The following is a 23,948-nucleotide window of genomic DNA, read 5'->3' as shown; positions in this document are numbered from 1 at the left end:
GCAAGGTTACAACACTTGTGAGATTAAAGTGTGAGGAATCCGAGAGGCAAAGAAATAAAGAGAGAGTGTGAGGACCTTTCTTGTACAACTAATTTGTTTATATTTTGTAGGTAACTTCTTAGTGACAATGAATAACAACGTTCCTAATGCTATCTTTGCCGAGAATAAAACTCAATTGAGCCAAATGAGATCGAAGACAAATCTCAAGATAGAGAGAAAGCCGAGGTTCAAAATGAAGTTGTTATGTTCTCAGTTTCTTCTTATTTTGTGGGCTGTTTTGGAACCATTTTCATTTGATTTGTGCCGTGAATTTGTGGTCAAATTCCTCTCAATATGGAGAGGATGATACGGGTACAATCATGAATATGGACCTTTTTTAGTGTGTTGAATGCAACCTACGGAGTGTACGAGTTGGAATGTGAAAAGGGCTCAAAAGCCGTCCCTCTATTGCACTCCATGGGAGCCATTTTATTCATTTAACACTAAGAGGCACTTTTGTCATTTTGCCTATTATTGTAACAAGTCTATAAATAGAACATGTTAGGGTTTATTTCATTTGGTTGTTGAATATTGATGTAAGAACACTTGAGAGAAGGCTCTCTAGGCCGAAAACTAGGGCATGGCAAGTGTGGAAACACTTGTGAATGTGTATTGCTTGGAAACGTTGGTGCTGAGCGGTGGAATCCCTCTCGTGTCTTTGTAAGAGTATGGTGTTGCTATTGTAAGTTCTAGGGGTCCTTAGATGGAATATGTCTATGGGTTCTTGGATCTGCTAGTGTATGTCTCACTTCCTATCTTTACGTTTCATGTTTTAGTTTGTGTTGTCTAGTTAACCATTGAGAAAATAACTTTTATAAAATAATTTTCTTTTGCAGAATAACGGCAGTAAATGCATTCAAAAGTTACATAATTTATCACCTCAATTTTTGTAAAGACGTACCTAGAGATGACTTATGCATCCTTGTAAGACCAGGAACATTCATCATTTCCAGAATATCCTTTGGGTAACATTCTACATGATCCACAAGTATGCAATATAATTTAATAACTATAATATTTTCAAATCAAGCCGAGGCACATGTAAATACAAGCTGATATTAGACATAAGTATAAATTTTAGCTATTCATGTTGCTCTTTAGAAATAAATTGAAAAACTTAATTAATAGTAAAATAAACTTACTTTCTTTATCAAGTTGTTGTAAACATTTTATGAATTTGGCATGAAGATCCCCAGTCCACTTAATATTGTCCTTTTACTTAACATCCTTGTTATTTCAGAGATAGAGATGAGCTCTATCTGTCATAGCTTGCTTTTCTAAGAGCTCATTGTGTTCATCACATGCAACTGTACAATTATTTTAAGAAGATATCAATTAAAATTGAATTATATCATACATTAGACTAGTTAAGTTCACACATATTTATGAAAGTTTTTAATTATAAAAATAACATTACAAGACATACTAAAAATAGGAGTTAGCGATGGATAGTTTATGTCTCTAAACAATAAAATATTCATTATTAACTCTATTTAACGATGAATTATTTCAAATTCTTTTAGCTCCGAACTATTTAATGATATATAATGTTGAATCTGAGAGAATTTTTTTTCATAGTGTATTCATAATTGATTTATGCACAATAGATATCACAAGTGAAAGAGTAGGGAAAAGGGGAATTATATCCGAAGCCACAACTCTAGCCAAAAGTTTAAAAGAATCTAGATTCGGCGAGTGGACATTTCAATTTTTATAGTTTCTTTCGAGAGCATTGACATTGTTGTTGAAGATGTATCAATCATGATAACTGTACCAATACATTTTCAGTAAATAAATTATAAGCAAAATTACTATGAAGATTTATTTCTCATATACAAATTCGATATTAATTTTCAGAGTTTATTGCTACTCTTTAATTTATGCAATTGCACATACTTAGGGCTGGGTATATTTTGTTTTAAACTGAAAAAACAAAAAAAAACGAATAGAAATTTAATTTTGGTTGGGTTTTTTGGTTTTTCGGATGGGTTTCGATTTCAAATTTTAGAAATTTGGTTAAACGGTTTGATTTTTCGATTTACAAAAAGAAAATTCGAATAAATCAAAAAATTACAATTATATAAATAATATATTATAATATATATATATATATATATATATAATTTAATATTTATGTAAATATACTAAAAATATAATATAATCTGATATAACATATAAATATATAAATTATAATCATTTAGTAACCCTAAATCCTAATATACTGCTTTGCTTTAGATCCTAACATTAACGTGAAGGCTGCAGCAACGCTCAACCATCCTCAGTTTGTTAGTTCATTTGAAATTTAAACATCGCCAACGACAACCGTTTGCTCAGTTCGTCACTGCCGTCGGTAGTCGCTGCCGAGTGCGGCCACTGCCGTCACGCCAACGGTGATGACTCAGTGAGGTCGATATTTATGGTTATTTCAAGCGTGTTGAATTAATTATATTTGGGAATGAAAAATATGTTTGGAAAAAAGATTATTTTTCTAGAAAAATCATCAATTTTAATTGCTCACTACTTTAATCTTTAAAATTGAAATAAAAATCCGGAATAACCGAACCGAATTTGTAAAAACCAAATCAAACCGAAATAATTTTGGTTTGATTATGGTTTTCATTTTCATCAATCCGAAAATTAAAAAATCGAACCGATATTCAACAATCAAACCGAACAAACCGAATGTCCACCCCTACACATACTAATAAAAACTTATATTATAATCAATATTTACAAATTTTATACATATTTACATAAAAAATTAAGTAACGTATATTTAGAATGAATATTTGAATCTATTAGATAGAATAGGAAAAGCTTAGTGATGACACACACAAGTATCATACCATTTCAAGCTTGAAAATTATTTAAAACAAGAAATTTGAGAAAAAAAGGCCAATTCAGCTTTTTGATATCAACAAAGTGAATTCAAATTTAAATTAAAATATCCTATCATAACGAAATCACACTTTCACAATATTTGATTATTTAAATAAACTTAAACATGAATATGTATTTTGAGATATTATTGTTATTATGTTTAAATGGAAAAGTAAAAATAATTTGAATTGTATTGATTAAAGTGTCATGTTTATAATATAAAATTAAAAATTAAAATCAAAATACTCAAAATTAAAGAAGAAAAAAACTAACGATATCGCTTCCTTTATTGTGTATATGTATTACTTTTTTTTTTCTTTTTCTTTTTAATCTTGTGTTTGACATCCATATTTGAACCCGATTATTTTGGATTCGTGTGTGTGAGGTTCATTCAGAGGAAGCACTCCCTATCAAGAATCAAATCTGAGACCTTTAGTTAAGAAAGAAGTAGCCCCATTCGATGCATCACATTCTTTAGTGGTTGTGTTACTTATCTTCATCAAATGACCAACTTATCTATTCATTCTAGACAATCTAATAGAGCATATTTGAGTAAAATTGGATATACTTATTTTTACTGAAGGTAAAATATTAAATAAAAAGTGATGAAAATATTAGAGTTTATTGAAATTTTAATATATAAGGAAGGAAAAGAATAAAGTCAAAATATTATAGAATTAAAGATGCGTCAGATGTCAAAATCATTTCCCATGATAAAATAATATGTTAAATTAGAGAGGAAGAAAAAACTCCTCGAAATTAAGAGGAAAATTTCAATTAAAAAGAAAATTATTTTTCATGAAAATCATATTTTCTTCCTTTTTTTTCTACATCTAATATAAGATAAAAAACAATATTTTGCGATCAATAATAATAATAATCAAATTGGTGTTTCTCTTGGTCTTTCTCTTCCCGCTCTTTTTCCTAATCTTGTGTCGCCTCTGCCATCCGAACGATTGTTTTAAAATGGTTGATAGAAAGTAAAAATCAAAAGATTTGCACCTTCAAAAATTTTTCTTAAGAGATTTAGTTATTTTCCCCTTCGATTCTATATAACTTTGACCTATTGACAAAAAATATTTATTCTTCCCTTTTCCTACAAAAAGATCAAGTGTAAAACAATTTTAAGTTGATTAAATAATTAATAAATTAGTGTCCCTTCAAGGAGATTTGATAAAATTGAAAGGATAGAAATTTTAAGATAAAACTATCTTCCTCCTCAAAAAAGTCATATACTATTTATGGGGAAAGCTAATTGAATAAGTGGCATGCTTATAGTAAGGATAAAAATAAAGTATCTAATTCAATTCTTTATAAACACATAAAACTCATTTTAACTAGTAAAACAACATAAACAAACATAGAAATGATGTTATGACAATTAGGAGAAGAGAAATTCATAATTTATAAGATAAAAATAAAATTTTAAAAGAGATCAATGTTAAAATCGCAAATGAGAAAATTATCAACATATCAATTAAATCTCTTTTAAGAAGAAAATCACATATAATTTATTTATATCAAAGAATCAAAGATTATAACTTTAATATAGATTTTTAGAGATGTTACCTTTATAGTCGTTACACTTTAGAAAATCAACAATCTCGATAGCAATATTATTGATCTAACTAACTAGCATCATGCGAACTTCATCTATCATTCCAAAATAAGCAGTTGCCACTGGATTATCGCTATTAGAGCCGTCTGTTATGAAATTGTATTGATAATATGTGGTAACCCTAATGAGCAGAGAAAGGATCAATTTATAGAGATTGAGACTTAATCTGGTACGTCCATCAAATAGACGGTGGATGAACAAGATCTATTCTTTATTAAATATTATTAATAGACTTTATATTAATTTTGCCACAAATAAAAAAAGGGTAAAAATCAAAATATACCATAAATATATCAAAAGACATTGGTTACCAAAAGATATCAACCACCCTTTTTATAAAAATAAAAAATAAAAATTAAACCCCAAAAGAGAAAAGTACAGGCAAAAGGGGCTAGACCTTACCTTACCATTCTTAATGAGGTAACAAAACCTAGACTAATCAGCAAACGTGCAAAAAATAAGAACTAGATATTTTGGGATCATCATAGAGTTTATGTTACAGTATGATAATATTAAAAAGAAGGATGCTTAAGTAATAAAAAAATATAAAAATGAATGAGAAGTTTGAGTTATCAAACACGAACTCCTTTTTACAAATGTATGAACTAAAAAGGAATGCTGGCCCATCTAAAGTACATTGATATATTCAATCATTGCCTTCTTCTTTGAACCTGCTCAAAATCACTTGAAAATTCATCACTTCTTGAATTTGTTGGGTATTCTTAAAAGTTGTTTACAAAATCACTTGAAAATTCATCACTTCTTGAATTTGTTGGGTATTCTTAAAAGTTGTTGACAATGTCGGATGATTTTGCTTTGCCAGTGGTGCTTTGGAACAAAATCCTCTGTCACCTTATCATCCTAACTTCGATTTCTATCGGGATATATTTTGATCTTTCTATTTTGTTGTCCAGGAGAGATATCAACATCCCTAGCTACACTTCCAAATCATATATCCAACATGTCTTCATCCTCACTTTCCTCAAATATGTCATCTTTTTGGAGGTTTTCAAAACTCTTTGGAGACAATATATCACTTCTCACCAATTGTTTGGTAGTATGAATTGGAGAAAGGGAATTTAATACACCACTTGAAGTTTGCTTGCAACTTGATGAATAATTATGAAAAAGAATTTATACTTTATCTACCTCTAAATTTGACACAGGCGTTGTAGGATTATTTGGATTAATTTGTGACCAATTTTATCTGAGAGAAGATGAAAAGGATTTGGAAGAGAGATGTCCTTTGGAGAAGAAGCTCGAGATCATGGAACATTCCTTGCTAGCTGCACATTAATGCAAGCAGGGAGAGCCATTTCAAATGTCTAAATATTTTTTATTTGCCATCACGGTGCAGTCCTTGCCAATATTGTTATCCACACAAATTGATTTTGTTCATTGATTCATCACCAGTAGCATGTTTTGTACTGATGGAATGTTCAAACGGATTATAATTAGAAGGAAACCGCAAATTATCAACCTCTGAATTCTTATCCATCAATTTCGTAGTGACATTCAAGCATGAATACTGCCTAAAATATTCACTTCTTGCCACGACATCGTGAATATGGTCCATATCTGACTATGACGTCTCATTGGTCATCAAATTTGGAGGTTTTAAAGATGTATTATGATCTTGTTCATCAATGTGTTGTTCAACAATTAAGTCCTGGCTTGTAGTCCATATTTAGTATGATGAAGAGACTAAGACCTTAGAAATCTCTTGAGTTTGAACCATCAATTCATGTGCATCCACATCACCTATTGCTATTATTTGCAACAGTTTGTTGCTGCTGAGAATCAACATTCGATGCAACAAACTTAGAAACATTGTTATGGACCTCAACATCTAGATGGGAACTTGCCAACAAGTCTGGTTGTTGGTTCTTTTCATGAGGTCTTGGATCACCATCTTCCCACCCTCTTTTCTCATTCAAAAATTCTCTCAAATTTTTTTGAAATTTTTCTCTAGTAGCTTCTTCTTCACAACCTTCGCCACCGGTATTCTGGATAGTATCTAGCTTCTCTTTCAATATTAAATATGTACCTTCATTATGCCCTTGGTATGTGCAAAAATTACATTACCATGTTAGATTATCATAAACAATTTCCTGAAAATTTTCTAAAAGCTTACCAGTTTTATTGCCTGGTCAAATATTGAAATGTTATTCGCTCCGAATGGTTTTCAAGTCAAATATTGGTCTAGCAGTGCTCGGTATGGACTTACTTGTGTTGCTTTGTCTGTAGCTATTGGTTTTCCAATTGTTGTTTCTATAGACAATAATGACCTCTTGGCAAATAGATGTGGAGCCAAGTTCGGCAAAGAAATCCACACTGCCGCCTTAGTTGTTTCTTGTTTGTGGTTAAAATCGATAGACAATGGGAATATCCTATATTGGTGCTCATTTCCATTCTAAAAAAATATTTCACTGGTCTTACAAACGTAGTCACATAATTATCATATTGATCTCACCTTAGCAAGAGTTGTCGTGGTGCCAATGAACCAATTTGACAATGACCCTTGATTCCAAAATGTTTTTGTAGCAATGTTCATAGGTCCTTAAAATCTGATGCACCTGAAAAGAGTTTAATCACAATTGCTCGATGAAACCCTTCCTCGTTAGCAAACACTTCTCTTCCTCCATTACAAACTTGAGTGTATGTTCACCATGAATATATTCAATTGGTTTTAGTTGAGTTCTCATCATATTTTGGGCAGCTTGTCTTGGATTTTGTAATCCAGAATATGATGTTTGTGGATTAGAAGTAGGGTTTAGTTCTCCCACAACCATAGACTGGGGAGAGATAGACGCGGCCATTGCTTCCCTAAGCTTGTATCAAAGTTGGCTGGAGAGAGAACAAAGAGAGAGAGAGTTGCTTACCTTAAATTGTTATCAACCATCCCTAATTTCTCTCTTAACTGATTTTTTTTCTCATTTCAAATGAAAATATTAACTATTCAAAATAAAAATGTCTCAATATTTTTAATGATTTTCGATATATATTTCAATATTTAATTTTTAAAATTTTAAGAATAATTTATGTATAGTTCATATAGAAATTACTTGGAAATTTTCTCAGAATTTTCGTGTATAAGTCTAGATAAAATCAATATGAAATATCAATATCCCACTCAAGGCTTACTTGTAAATATTTTAGTGTATGAAATGTGCAAAAAATATGGTACATATAATTAACTTACGTTTTTTTTATTTGTTACGTGTTTAAAATCTATATATAAATTTATGCATCTTTAATTTTTTTCCCGTTTATACATGTTTGTATGTAAGAAATTTATATACAAACTGATGTGAATCATGAATACGAGATTGTTCACTGAATTTGCTATTACATTAAAAAATCATGGATATAAATAAACATGTTTTGTGTATGGATGGTGTCTAAAATATGCTAAATTTCACTAATTTAGGTGTATTTTATTTTCTGGGTTATGAATTTTGTATAAAAATTGATGTATCTTTCGACGTTGTTAGTTGCTTGGCAAGTTGTATTATATGTTAATAAATACACATAGAAAGGTATAAAATATGATTTTTGTAGACACTTAATTTTGTCCCTCCTAGATATCACTTTTACTCAATTTTACTTTATCCTATTGTGTACGCTCAACCATGTAATTATCCCTCCATAAAATGACAAAAATAACAACCCCTAATAATTTTTATCTTATTTTTAATTTTTCCTAACAAACTTTATCCTAATTGCCTAATCCTAACCCCTACCCCACCTCACCCCTACCCACGTACCACTCCACTCACATTTTATCCTAATAATAATAAAAATAGAAAAGAGGGGGCCCACAGTAACAAACGGAAAAGGCATATATACACACATAATCATCACAAAGGACCCATATCATCATAGCCATTCTCTTGTACACATACTCCTTCATTAACGAGAACACGGGGGATTTTTTTTTTGGGGTGGAGGGGGGGTTGCCTCTTCTTCATCATCTGAAGGAACACTCCATTTCTTGGAATTGGTACGTAAAACACCACTCAACCTTACCACAAAAAGCATGACCCTCACCTCAATTTTCCATGGTTTCTTAGGAAGGGGTAGACGCACACACACAGTAACATACATACACACACAAACCAGTGAAAAGAAGGGGCCAAATATTTCATTTTTAGGGAGAGATTGGAACAGAGAGGGAGAGAGATCAGAGAAACCAAATCGAGAGAGTGTTAGGCAAAGAAAAGAGATATGAGGGAGAAAGCAGACAGGGGGAAGTGATCGGAAACTGGCAAACCCGGCCAGAAAATGTTGGGACTCTCCAGAATCCTTCTTGACTCATCATTTTTTTCCACCGCCTGAGCTCACCGGAGCTCAGGCTACACGGATTTTGTTTTTCTAACGTGTTGACTGGCTTTTAGGTTAGTCTATTCTCGTGGTTCATTATGGATATCGGATTTCAGGGTCTTCACGATTAAGTGGTCAGTATTCGTGGATTGGAACTCTGTTCATCTCAATCAGTCCATCGCTATCAATATCAAAGTTGGAATTCGATTTGGAGATTCATGTTGAGGTTCCGGTTTAAGAATTTCGATTTCAGATTTTTTTATCAACAACCAGGACAAGTTTCATTGAGGTTCATTTTTTCTCCTGATCTTTACTTTATCTTGATTTTTTATTGATGTTGTGGGTGTGAGTGATTTATGTGTTGTGTGTTTAGTTTGAATCTTCGTTAGTTGTTTGTATTTGATGTTCGTTTCAGATTTTGAGACGTGATTGGATAATTGAAGCATGCGCTAATCATGTGGTTAAAAATGGACTTGGGGTGGAATCAAAAGTTTCTAAAAGTTGCATAGTTAAATTTTGGTCGATTGTCGTTTTTTTCAATTCGGGATAAACATGAATGTGATCGAGCTCAGATAGGTAAACATAGGTCGGGTAGCTGAATTTAGGGATTGTGAATTGATAGAATACTTGAGTGGTGTGATTGAATGGTTTTTGACTATATTGCTTTGGGATCACTTGTATCATTTGGCCGGAGAATGCCCCGAAGTACTTGTATTATTTTATTCGGGGAATGGCCCGAGGTATTTTGTATCCGGAGGCCCAAGGCAGCGGGTAAAATGTTGGAGCATAGTTTAGTATAGGTTAGAATAGGATTTATATTTTTTGCATTTTTTTTACTTTGAACTGTATAATTGGACTGAACATTATAATTTGGATTTTGATTTGGTTTGTGTTTGTTTGTTTGATTGTTGTGTGTTATGTGGTTTATACATTCGTAGTGTCAGAATTAGCCAATACGCTCCACCAAGAGACCGTGGTCGAACCACGGGATCGAGGGGTGCCTAACACCTCCCCCTTGGTCAACAAAATTCCTTAGCCGAAATCTCTGTTCGCAGATTAGTTTAATGAGTCAAATCATTTTGAGAAGGATTTTTCAACAGTGACTTGTCACACCGGATTTATGTCAAGTGGCGACTCTGAGTTTTGAATGTAAAAATAATCATTTTTTAGAACAAATCTTCATTTTTGTCACTTACTAGTAAAAACCCTTTCAAACCATAAAATGGATCTTTTTGGAGTTAAAAAAGGGGTGTGACAATTTTCATAAAACTTCAGATAACAATTTTGTATCAACTGTGTAAGAAAAATTATTCATTGAATTTGTTATTTCCTACAAAAAGAATTTAAAAAATCAAGAATAAAAATATGAAATTCACGTTGACTAACGTATAAAACTATATGAAATTCACGTTGACTAACGTATAAAATTTGTTTCACGGATAAAATTTATATTGCAAGAAAATAAGGAAAAAATAAATATTTGTGTATGAAAAAATTAAGAATAAAATGTGGATTTCAACAATTTGATCGAAGTGTATGCAATGAAAGCAATTTAAAGTAATTATTAATATCAATGAAAATAAAGTATGAAAGAACAAAGAAACGCATATGAGAGAAATTTATGAAAAGACAACATTATTAAATTTTTTGAAAGGATTAACTAATATAAAAAAATTATTTAAGAAAATGAAAGAAGGAGAAATTTTGGATTTCTTATAATCCTTTTACCGTATTTTCTTTCTTTTCTTTTTTACTTTGTTAGGTGGAGGATTAAGGAGAAAATTAAGAACTTATTATCAATCCTTTATTTTAGAAAATAGATGAGGGAGAAAGATAAATTCAAATATTTAAGAGAGATTTTAACTGATATATATATATATATATATATATATATATATATTTAAAAATTGCTATAGCTTACAATTAAAAACTTAATTCAACAAATATAGAAAAAAATATAGTTACAATGTACAATAAATAATTTAAAAAGTACATACAAAATAATTTTTACATAAAATAATGGTAAATTGACACAATGTAACAATTTATGATCCAATTTGACATCTAATAACGATATTTAACATTTCTAGCCGAAATAAATAACCCATAAACTTTTTCTCTTTCTATGAATTGTTCTACAGTATATATGAATCATTTTTCCAATTTTTTTGGAAAATCAAGTGATTTAAGAATCCAAAGGAAAAACACACCAGTTTTTTGTTCCCCCATTAACGTGCATGCATGCGGTGCAGAAACAACTGCAGAAATGTGAAATGCGGCCTCGAAAGGGATGCAAACCTTCGAGGAAATAACACACTATTTTGAGAAAAAGTATGATTTTTTGGATGGTTGTGGTTGTTCGGAAAAGATACACTTTTTCAAATGGACAGTGTTAGGAATCAGGCAGAAATAAAGCAAACCACAAGCAAAAAGAAAATAAGAGCACACAGATTTATGTGAAAATCCTTGCAGAAAAAACTACGGGCAGAGGCAGAGGATGTTTCACTATAATGAAAGGAGAGGAGTACAATGTGGAGAATGAGTATTTTCTGGGTACCCAAAACAACCCAGTAAATGCACTTATATAATATGTGCATGCAAAAAAGTCCTAGGCCCAGAAAACATAAAGGTGTATGGGTCTATCGACCCGATTCCTATGCTACAACCACAGACCCCATTGAAAATCACAAACATGGATCGCACCACGAAACTTTCTGGGCCGGATCAATAAAATTAGGGTCACAACTCTAACAATCTCCACCTTGACATGAATTCTAATTCAGAACTCAAATCCATTTCAAGACAAACTCTCCACCCCTTCCACAAAAGCCCCTAAGGGCATATCTTAACAGCTAACACTAACCAAGTCCAAGCAATGCTCAAACTTGGCACATGGTAGTGTCTTGGTCATCATATCAATAGGATTATCATAAGTACTAATCTTGCTCACCACAATATCACCACGAGCAATAATTTCACGCACAAAATAATACCAAAACATCAATGTGCTTTGTCCTCTCATGACCCATCAGATCTTTCATAAGGAAGATAACACTCTAACTGTCGCAAAAGGCTATTGCAATCTGTAAGTCTTTGCTAAGTTTACCAAACAGACCTTTCAACCAAATAGCTTCCTTTAAAGCCTCTATAATAGCCATATACTTTACCTCAGTAGTTGACAAAGCAACCGTAGTCTGTAAGGTAGCTTTCCAACTAATAGCACAACTACCAATGGTGAAAACATAGCTGTAAGAGATCTCCTTTTATCATGATCTCCTGTAAAATCAGAATAAGCATACCCGATTACTCTATCTCTATATCTCCCAAAATGCAAACAAACATCAGCAGATCCATGCAAGTATCTGAAAATTCACTGAACTGCTTTCCAATGTTCTTTGCTAGGATTTTCCATGTATTTGCTAACTAAACTAATGACATAAGATAAATTTGGTTGTGAACACACCATCACATACATAAGAGACCCGATAGCACTAGAGTATGGAAATCGCGATGTATAGTCACACTCATCATCTATTTTTGGAGATAAAGTGGCCAAGAGTTTAAAGTGAGCTGCCAATGGAGTACTTACAGGTTTGGCATTTTGCATATTGAACCTGTGAAATACTTTTTTAATTTGTTCTTTCTGACTCCAGTATAACTTACAATTCTTTCCATCCCTCAGAATTTCCATACCAAGAATCTTCTTTGCTTCACTTAGATTCTTCATATCAAACTCCTTTCTGAGCTGGGTTTTAAATTTTATTGTCTCTCTTATATCCTTTGCTATAATAACCATATCATCAATTCACAAGAGAAGAGAGTAATCCACAGATTTTTTATAGTCTGTGAGATAATAGTGTGGGAGTAATATTGTAGTGAGTTTTGAGAAATAAAAGTGTGTTGTTTCGTTTATAAATAGTAGTTGTTTTTGACACTGTCAAGTTGTAATCACTATATGTATTCCTCCATTGAGTATTTTACTCACCCCGTTATAATATTTGGTGTCATTGTTACTCTCTTGTTATTGCTATTTTTTGTGGATATTATCCTGGGTGGAAATATTTATTTTCCCAATACTAAGAATGTGGAGGTGGAGTGGAATAGATTATTTATGCACATTCTAGGATGGAACCACTATGGTTTTGTTCATATTAAAGAGGAACTTGTTTCTAATAAATCTGGGTCAGGGGATGTGTTATGAAATGAACCATGGCATGTGGTATATAGAGGTTGCAATGATAGCAATAGTAGTGCTGGGTTTGGTACTTGCTTTAGTAGGAGGAGTAACAACGAGAGAGGACTTTGACCAAAAAGATTAATTTGAAGCTTCGAAGGGTTTTCATTATTAAGTGACAAAATAGAAATTTGTTTCAAAAAGAAATTTTTATATTTAAAACTCAGAGTCACCACTTAGCATAATCCGGTGTGACAAGTCACCTTTGGAAATCCTTTTCAAAATGGTTTTAACTCTATAACTGATCTGCGAATAGAGATTCTAGTTAAGGAATTCTGTTGACCGAGGGGGAGGTGTTAGGCACCCCTCGATCCCGTGGTTCGACCACAGTCGCTTGGTGGAGCATATCGGCTAATTTGACATTATGAATATATAAACCCCACAAAATTACACAAAACAATCAAACAAACAAATAAACAAAACAAATATAAAATTAGTCCAGTCCGATTATTACAATCCTGAAATAGAAAAATGCGAAAATATAAGCCTATTCTATTCTATGCTAATTCTAAACTACACTCCCTTGCTTTCTCTACCCGACGTTTCGGGACTTGATCGTGCGTCATCTTCAAGTATATGGTACTTCAAGCATTCTCCGGATAAATCAATACAAATCCTTCAGGGCATCCCCCGACCAAATAAATACAATAGATCTCAATGCATAAATCAAAACCATTCCACAAACATTTCATCATTCAACAATCACAAATCATAAGTTTTGCGTACCCCCTATCGCTTCCCTATCCTTATGATGGCCTATCTTATGCTATTATTATGTTCAACATAATGAATCAAAATTAATCCAAATTCAACAACATCCCTATCCATTTCATGTCAAACAATCAATTCAAATTACTTCATTAATCTCTGATTCCCATCCCCAAATTTATACACGACAGTTTAAACATAAGAACAACTCTCCATCCATATCATCATCGATTTCATGATTACGACTACTTATTTACGTAAAACAGCACTAATTATCAACAAAACTGTTCAGTCAACAAACAACGTACTACCACAACATCCATGCACCAAATATCATAAACAAGGAAGTCAAAAGAGTAAAGATTAGAAATGGACCTTCAAAGAATGAATTTCTTTGAGAATAATGTTTAAGAAGGCCCGAACATAGAATCCCGAATAAAATACCTCGACAATGAACTAAAATCAAACTCGGTATTTGAGAAATTGCAACCAACGACAGACCACGATGAGCAGACTGACCCAAACCAAATGCAGTACCCACATTGACTGATTTCAAAATCGACTTGGATAAAAATGGGTGACGCTGTTGTTGTTCTCCTGGACATCATAAATTGATTCGGACCAAATTCAAAACCAGCAAGACAAACTCAATACGAACTCCTAAATTGATAATTTTGAACAGAATTGCGAATTGAAAACCAAAACTAGTTTGACCCAGAATAGGAATTGGAAAAACAAACCACGCACGAACCCATTTCCGATCCGGGGAAAACAGACCACCCCCTCCCAAAATTTGGCAAGTTGACTGGGTTTCCCCTCACTTTTTTTGTTTTATTCTCAGTTTCTAATCTCCGATCCCCCTCTCTCACACATGATTCACTATTGTTCCCAACTATTTTTTGTTCTCAATAGCTGGGTGCATGGATGGAAGTGTGGATTTCACTTCGGTAAGGGTCCTTTTTTGGTGACAGTGGTGTGTATATGTGATAGTGTGTGTAGTTCTCTTGGGACCAAGAAAAAGGAAAAAGAAATGGAGTATGTATGTGATGGGTGAGGTCCTCCATGAGAATGAGTGTTGTTGTGATGGTGGAGAAGAAAAGAAAATTCCCCACTGTGTGTTGTACGTCTATGGTGAAGAAGCCATTAAGATTATTCTGTGTGGGTGTTGAGAAAGTGAGGAAATTTTGAAGTGTTCTTTGTACCCTTGGTCAATTGAGAGTGGTGAGTATATGGGTTTATGTGTATGTGTGAATTGTGCCCCCCTCTAATTCTCCTTCCTCAATTTGGTATTTTTTTAAGTATATAAAAATGGAAAAGATCGCTATAAGCTGTATCCCCCAATTCCCGTGGGGCCCTCTTCCCTTTTTGTTGTATGTGTAATTTGTTATGGACAAAGAAGGAAAAAACTTGAGATGGAAATAGGTGGGGTCACGTGGGTAGGTAGGGTAGGGGTAGGGTGTTGATGAGGTGTAAAAATTAGTTAGGATAAAGGAATATTTTGGGATTGGTGATTTAATTTGTTAGGATTTATTGTATTTGTTTTCTTGTGGGGAAAGTATAGAATGGGTGAGGGTGACTTGGGAGGGACAAAATTAGGTGTCTACAGTATGCCCCCTTTGAATGTAAACATGAAGTGTTTTCAGTCAAAGAAGTAGACAACTAGACAAAATTTTATCCCGACCATTATTCAAAAAGAATGAAACAGAAGGAAGGAGGGAAACCAAGTCTTGACTTTGGACATCATACTCATTCCTAGTTATGAGGGAATCAAATCACAGGTATCTCAAAGGATTGGAAGGAGAGGGACTAGACTGAGTTGGAGAGTCGAGTAAGGTTCCGGCGAGGTTCCAGTCCGTGACTCTGTCATTACATAAAAAATGAAAATTACGAGTTAAAACATAAATAAAATTACAAAAATTCTATTTATGCGGCTTCTTTTGGACTCTTGACTTGAGTTTCATCACCCTATTCTTCAGGCGGGATCCTGACTTGAAATTTCTTCAACTTGTTGCCTGACTTTCAATTTCTTCTCCCTGTTCTCTAGGTGGGCTCCTGACTTGCTTTTTTTCAATTTGTTGACTTTCAATTTCTTCACCTTGTTGTTTGACTTTCCATTTATTCGCCCTGTGCTTCGGGCGGGCTCCAATATTGCTTGAATTATCAAAATAAGGAAGTGCGTCTCCTTACAGATGTTGCTAGAATTACCAAAACAAGGAAGTATGTCTCCTTACCAATGTCGCTTAAATTACCAAAACAAAGAAGTGTGTCTCCTTACCAATGTTGCTTGAATCACCCAAATAAGTAAGTGCATCTCCTTATAAATGTTTCTAGAAATACCCAAACAGGAAAGTGCGTCTCTTTACCAATGCCTCTTAAATTACCAAAATAAGGAAGTTCATCTCCTTACCAATGCCGCTTAAATTACCAAAATAAGGAAATGTGTCTCCTTACCAATGCAGCTTGAATTACCCAAACAAGGAAGTGTGTTTCCTTACAAATGTTGCTTGAATTGTCCAAACAAGGAAGTGTGTCTCCTTACAAATGTTGCTTGAATTACCCAAACAAGGAAGTGCATCTCCTTACAAATACCACTTGAATTACCAAACAAGGAAGTACGTCTCCTTACAAATACCACTTGAATTACCAAACAAGAAAGTGTGTCTCCTTACAAATGTTGCTTGAATTGCCTAAACAAGGAAGTGCTTCTCCTCGAGATATTGGATTATGAGCTTCACAATGGTTTTTGATTACCAGACCTGTGCAGCAACATTGCCTCTTGTGTTTATAGAAATGAGAATATTACATCCTCTGATGTCTAGGCTTTGAAATTCTTGATCTGAATGTAACATGTGTTCTTGTTTCATACAAAGAAAACTTGTGAGTTTAAAAACATGGTGGCTGGTTTGTGGCTTTAGCTTTTGCAAAAATGGCTCTTTCCCCCGTCACATTTAACCTTGCTTCCAACCATTAGCATATGTCATCGACTTGCTGCATCATTGACCAAACTCAGATTATCAAGAGTGACTCTGAAACAAACACAATATCTATGCTTTTCCGTGCTTCTCAGATAAACCCTTTGAACCTTGGTATTTCCATGAGTTTCCAGACTTGTCAATTGACAAAAATTTCTGCATGTCTTATTTCGGCTCACAATCATGTCTCTTTCATGTGTTGGCCTTTTGTCTTGCTTTGCGCAATTGAAAAAGCTAGTAGCCAGTTTTGAAATCTTTTCTCACTTGTTTTGATATAGACTTGACTCAAAGACAAGAGAAAAATGGCGATGACTTTTATTTTGACAACTGACTCAAGAAAACAAAATAAAAAACAAAAGAAGAAAGAAAAACAATGAATTTCCCATTTGAAACAAAGAAATGAAAAATTATCTAGAAATGACAGTCAACTCTAATGATTGTGCCATGCATTTTGGATTAATCTGCCTGATCTTTCCATCCAAACTTTCTACCAATTGTTGTTGAGTTAATGGCCATGAAACTGAGTTGTTTCTTTAGGTCAATTGCCTTTAAGACCTCATTTGGATAGTGACACCTTGAAGGATTTTTACCAACAAGCCTTTGTCATTCTTTTTTTCTCAGCTCACTATTTTCTTATGGTGTTTGTGAGGGTTTTTCACCAATGAGACTCTTATTTACATTTTTCCCAACTCACAGTCGTCTTACAGTACCCGTAAGGGTTTTCATCGATAATACTCTCTCATTTTTATCTCTCTCGACTTACCATCGTCTTATGGTGCTCGTGAGGGTTTTCACTAATAAGACTCTCATTTTTATTTATCTCCTGATTCCTTAGGCTGAGGAAGACAAATAGTTCCAAAAATGTGTCATCATATCCCTTGCATGCTTAGCCTTAACATTCTCAAAGATCTTTCTTTAGTTTTACATTGGCCTTTGGATAGGGTTAGAAAGAAAGGATGACATAAGGCTCAAACGACACTTGAAGTGGGGTAGGACTTACAACTTTTGGAATCGACTCAAACAATGAGGATTAACCCATGCCCCAGTTTCTTTGGCAAGGTGACTCTAAACTATTTATTTGGTTGGACCGAGCTCAGAGTAGGGCAGCCTATGTATCTCACCCTGAAAAGAAGAGAATCAGTCACGCGTAGTTCTGGCGGCTTGTTTTGCTTGATTCTGATTTCTTTTTTTCTTTTGAATTTTTTTTTCTTTGTGATTTTCCTGACTTTATTTTTCTTGACACTCTTTTTTCTTTTTGGACATATTTTTTCTCTCTTCTTATTTTTTTTTGAAACTTTCTGACTCTATTCTTTTGCTCGACACTTTTCTTTTGAGTTTTTTCCTGACTTTATCTTGATTCCAAAAGAGGGGTATGAAAGAAAATAGGACTAAAGCTCAAATGGGGTAAACAAAGGATGATGCAATGTTTGGATAGCAGAAATTCCTTCGTCATATCAATCCTTAAAAAATACAAGTACATATCATGCAATATGGAAGTTAAAGATGAAAGATCATTTGTGACATCTTTTACAGCATTAACTTTGACTGAGTCTATGCGTCACTACTTCTTCCTCAAACTCCACCTTTGTTGTACATTCCTCACATCAAATGACTCATGCTTTCGTGAAGCTGATTTTTCTGTCCCTCGGGATCACACATCCGCTATTTGACCTAATTGAGCAATGTTTTTCAATTGATCAAATTATTCTTGTCATTCTCAAAATAATTGCCTTAATTTTCAAAGAACGTTTGAACTTGTCACCAAATGTCTCAGCACTCTACCTATTTTCTCAGATGCTCTCTTTTTCTAACTTTAGCCCTCTGATTCAATGTTTCATGGTTAATCTGGATTTTAAGATCCAGCTGAAAATTCTCCAGGCATGTCATAACACTAGAATCAACATAAAATATGATGCGTAAAGAAAATAAACACATATTTAAAATACAAAGGGAAAGGGACACTTCATTTAGTTGAAATAAAATATAGAAAGGTTTGAACATAGAAAACACAGGGACAAAACAAGATAGATCCTGAACTACAACCTTTAAATATTTGAAAAACAGAAAAGAAAAGAAAACAAACTACCAGACCTCTTCCTAGTAGGGAGAGGGGTGACTTCACAATTGCTCAGCCTGACATCTTAGCCACTGGTTTTCATATCATCATGACTAGAGCTTTTCTCACTGTCAATGGTCTGCACCATAATTTATTTATCTTGAATCATGTTTTCTATTTCGCTTTTCAAAGAACGACAATCTTCAATACTGTGACCCTGAACATCAGAATGATATGCACATCGTACATTAGCATCAAAACTTCTTGAATGTAGGTCAGGAGTATACATAAGGAGAGGAGTGATCATGCCCTACTATACCAATCTCAGGAATAAACTTGCATACGACTCTCTGATTGGTGTGAAACTATCTCTCAACTTCTGTCTCATTTCATCGTTTGTCTTAAATTAAAAACCTGGCCTAGAAGGGCTTCGATATGTATCTGGAGTTAAAGGATGACTCGACAGAGTTGGCATGAGCCAGTGTGGGTAAGATGGAGGTTGAACATATGGTTGTGCATTATACACTTGATATGGAGGTGGGGAAATGGAAAATAATGGATTTTGGGAAAGATTCTGTGGAGCTTGGGCATAAACTTGGGTTTGAGCCTATGGATAATGATGGTGTGGTCCTCTTGACCGTGCCTATTATCCAACTACAATGGCAGATGCATCTTCCTCATACTTTTTCCCTCCGAAATTTCCCAAACCTTTTTGAATTGCTTGAGCAGTCGCTTTCAATGTTGTAAAACTTACAATGCGGTCGGTTTTAATTCCATCCTCTATCATCTTCCCCATTTTAAGGACCTCAATAAATGGCTTTCCTAATGCAGGTAACAAGTGTTAATACTATGTTTCATCCTACGCTTGAATAAATACCTCTACTATCTTACTTTCTTTCATTAACGGTTTTACCCTAGCAGTTTGTTCATGCCATCTAATCGCATACTCTCTGAAAGTCTCAATATTTTTTTTCTTCTTGTTAGTTAGGGATTTCTCATCAGGAATTAAATCCACATTGTATTGGAATTGTTGCACAAATTCATTAGCTAGGTCATCCCAACTAATCCACTTGTCGATGTCTTGGTCAACAAACCATTCCGAACCTAGGCCTGAAAGACTCTCACCGAAATATGCCATGAGTAATTCTTCCTTCCCCCCAGCACCCCTTAGTTGGTTGCAATAACGTCTCAAATGTGCTACAGGATTGCCATGTCCATCATACTTCTCAAACTTTGGCATTTTAAAACCAAAAGAAAGATGAACCCCTGGAAACATGCACAGATCTTTATATGAGATAGTTTTCTGGTCATTTTCTCTTGTTCTTCTGTTATAACAGGCTTCTCAGCGTTAAGAGGAAATTCAGACGGGTGAGTATATCCATAAGGATTAGTCGACTTAAATGTGGGCTCAATAGCATGATTTTAATCAGCAAAAATATTCAATACAGGCTCTCTCGCAGAGTGGGGAGGCACAACTTGTGGATAAACCTCAAAAGTAGGAGCTTCGGGTGGGGGTGGTGCTGCAAAAACATAAACAATGGGTAGAGCCGAGCATGTGGTAGCTTTTTGTTGAGGAGTAAGGAAATGAATATTGAAAGTGTTTGGATAGTGTTGCCACAGAGCAGGTCCTGATGCAAGTCGTGGTGTGTCAACAAAAATAGGAAACTGTGTATATGACACCAGAGGCAAGCTACAAAGATATTCCAGATTATCAGCGGGAAATGGAGGAGGTGGAAACCAATGAGCCCAAGATCAATGCATTTCTATCATTTGTTGCCTTAATTTTTGAATCTCTTCATTAGCTCCTAAATTCTCATTGCCCGAACTCCCTATCTGATCAGTGAAAAGAAACTCGATATCCTTGTTGACCATAACTTTCTCTATGACTTGGTGCAATATGGAGGACCAGCCAAAATGCCACAAACCAACCACCTTAAACTAACTGAACAAGAGATAGCAAATGCGTTAGAATTGAACATTTTTTTTTCAAAATCTTTTTTTTCTTTTTGAAAAGGTCACCGAACCCAAGAGGGGCGCCTACGTATCTCACCCCCGAAAGAGGAGAATCATGTGTGCGTAGTTCATGAAGTCTTGCCAAAATGGCCAATTAATTCTTTTTTCTTTCTTTTTTTTTTCAGAAACTTCAAAAATAACAAATTGTCAAAAGAATTGACGAAAATCTTTTTGCATTTTTAAGGTTTAAACTCCTTATACAAAACGAAACCTATGATTACCAAAGAAAAATATTTTTGGGTTTTCAATTTTTTAATTTCATACGAAAATGAGACTTGAAGCTACTAACAAAAATTTATTTTTGTGATTTTCTTTTAAAGATGTATAGGAAACACCTACTTTAAAGAAAAATTGAAGAAAATCTCTTTTTTTGAATTTTTCAAATAAGATCCCCGAACCCACAATAGGTCGTCTACGTATCTCACTCCCGAGAGAGGAGAATCATGGGTGCGTAGTTCGTCCAGATTGGACAATTAAGGATTAAATGACAAACTAAATCCTGAATTGAGAGACACGACTAAAGACATACAAATAAAATCTTTTTGGATTTTTAATTAGAAACTAACACCAACAACTATGAAAGGAAAAAAATCTTTTTGATATTTTCGTTATATAAAAATGTACAAAGCTCCTATTGAAAGGAAAAAATATTTTTGGTGTTTTCGAATTGTGAATACTTACTAAAGAAATAAAAGAAAAATCTTTTTAACGTTTTTTATTTTTTGGGAAATGAGTGCAAAAAGTAAAAAAATATTTTTTTTTGAATTGTGAAAAACAAAAGTCATAAAGAACCCTAAAAACTACCAAATCTCTTTTTTTTCACTCTTTTTTTCTTCCTTTTTTTCAACAATTTCTTGCCTACACACTTTGCTTCTTACTCATGCTTTTTCCTAAATCAGTCTATCAAATTACCACGTTACCCTCAAAGATGCAACATTTAGCACGTAGGGATGCTTTTAGAGGTGAATCTCATACAAAGGGCCATGCGAGTCCCGCTAGGTCTCAATATGATGCAAATAAACATGACCTAAAGGCTGAACTATGCTGGGGTCCACTAACAAGGCTGTTTAGGGGAGCGTATGGTCGATAATGGATTGCTTTAGCTGTCCACCTACTCCATACAACCCAATGGCTCCCCCTCATAAAATAAGGGTGACTCAACTATAGGCCGTGTACACACGTATACTACGAACTTGTTGCAGAAAGAAAGACTTGGGTTATGCACATTATGTCAGATATAAATCGGTAACACATAAAGTAAAAACTGTAAACAAAGAGCACGTAGGCACTCAACAATGATAAACAATGACACAAAACAACACAAACAAAACGTCTATACACCTATAGTGCCAAGCTAAGCCGATACAAACTCCAAAATAAGCTCGAATTCTGAAAAATCCTCAGCAGAGTTGCCAGAGCAGTCACACCCCTTTTTTTACCAAAAATATTAATTTAAAGTTTCGAAGGGTTTTCATTCTTAAGTGACAAAATGGAGGTTTATTTCCAAAAGGACTTTTTTAATTTAAAACTCAGAGTTGCCACTTGGCATAATCCGGTATGTCAAGTCACCTTTGGAAATCCTTTTCAAAAAGGTTTTGACTCTATAACTGATCTGCGAACAGAGATTCCGATTAAGGAATTCTGTTAACCGAGGAAAAAGTGTTAGGCACCCCTCGATCCCATGGTTCAACCATGGTCTCTTGGTGGAGCGTATCGGTTAATTTAACATTATGAATATATAAACCACACAAAATCACAGAAAACAATCAATCAAACAAACAAACCAAACAAATCCAAAATTATAGTGTCTTGTCCGATTATTACAATCTCGAAATAGAAAAATGCGAAAATATAAGCCTATTCTATTCTATGCAAATTCTAAACTACACTCCCTTGCTTTCTCCACCTAACGTTCCGAGCCTTGATCGTGCATCGTCTTCAAGTACATGGTACTTCGGGGCATTCCCTGGATAAATCAATACAAATTCCTCGGGGAATCCCCCAACCAAATGAATACAATAGATCCTAATGCATAAATCAAAACCATTCCATATACATTTCATCATTCAACAATCACAAATCCTAAGTTTTGTGTACCCCCTATCGCTTGACTATCCTTACGACGAACTATCTTATGCTACTATTATGTTCAACATAATGAATCAAAATTAATCCAAATTCAACGACATCCCTATCCATTTCATGTCAAACAACCGATTCAAATTAATTCATTAATCTCCGATTCCCATCCCCAAATTTATACAAGACAGTTTAAACATAAGAACAATTATCCATCCATATCATCATCGATTTCATGATTACGACTACTTATTCAGGTAAAACAACACCAATTATCAACAAAATTATTCAGTTAACAAACAACGCACTACCACAACATCCATGCACCAAATATCATAAACAAGGAAGTCAAAAGAGTAAAGATTAGAAATAGACCTTCAAAGAATGGATTTCGTTGAGAATAATGTTTTAGAAGGCGAATGGATTTCGTTGAGAATAATGTTTTAGAAGGCCCGGACTTAGAATACCGAATAGAATACCTCAACAACAAACTAAAATCCAAATCGGTATTTGAAAAATTACAACCCGCAACAGACCACGATGAACAGACTGACCTAAACCAAATATAGTACCTACATTGACTGATTTCGGAATTGATTTGCACAAAAATGGGTGACGCTGCTGTTGTTATCCTGGACGTCATAAATTGATCCGGACCAAATTCTAAACCAGTAAGACAAACTCAATACGAACTACTAAATCGATAATTTTGAATAGAATTGTGAATCCAAAACCAAAACTAGTTTGACCCAGAATAGTAATCGTGAAAACAAACCATGAACTAACCCATTTCCGATCCGACGAAAATAGACCACCCCCTCCCAAAATCCGGCGAGCTTATTGGGTTTTTCCTCACTTTTTTTTGTTTTCTTCTCAGTTTCTGATCTTCGGTCTCCCTCTCTCACATATGATTCACTCTTGTTCCCAACTATTTTTTGTTCTCAATAGCTGGGTGCGTGGATGGTAGTGTGGATTTCACTTCGTTGAGGTTCCTTTTTGGTGACAGTGGTGTGTATATGTGATAGT

General features: G+C 34.1%; 1 long non-coding RNA gene across 1 annotated transcript in view; it reads left to right on the top strand.

The window, feature by feature from the left end:
• The first annotated feature begins 8,426 nt into the window (after window positions 1-8,426).
• Window positions 8,427-23,948, top strand: part of LOC124899322 — a 29,075-nt gene continuing 13,553 nt past the window's right edge. Inside the window, exon 1 of the long non-coding RNA XR_007056734.1 lies at window positions 8,427-9,149. This is a non-coding gene — a long non-coding RNA (uncharacterized LOC124899322). The remainder of the gene's footprint in view (window positions 9,150-23,948) is intronic.

Source organism: Capsicum annuum, chromosome 6, assembly GCF_002878395.1.
Source record: "Capsicum annuum cultivar UCD-10X-F1 chromosome 6, UCD10Xv1.1, whole genome shotgun sequence".
Classification (NCBI taxonomy): domain Eukaryota; kingdom Viridiplantae; phylum Streptophyta; class Magnoliopsida; order Solanales; family Solanaceae; genus Capsicum; species Capsicum annuum.
Note: the sequence above shows the minus strand (reverse complement) of the source record. Positions and strands in the feature narration are given on the sequence as shown.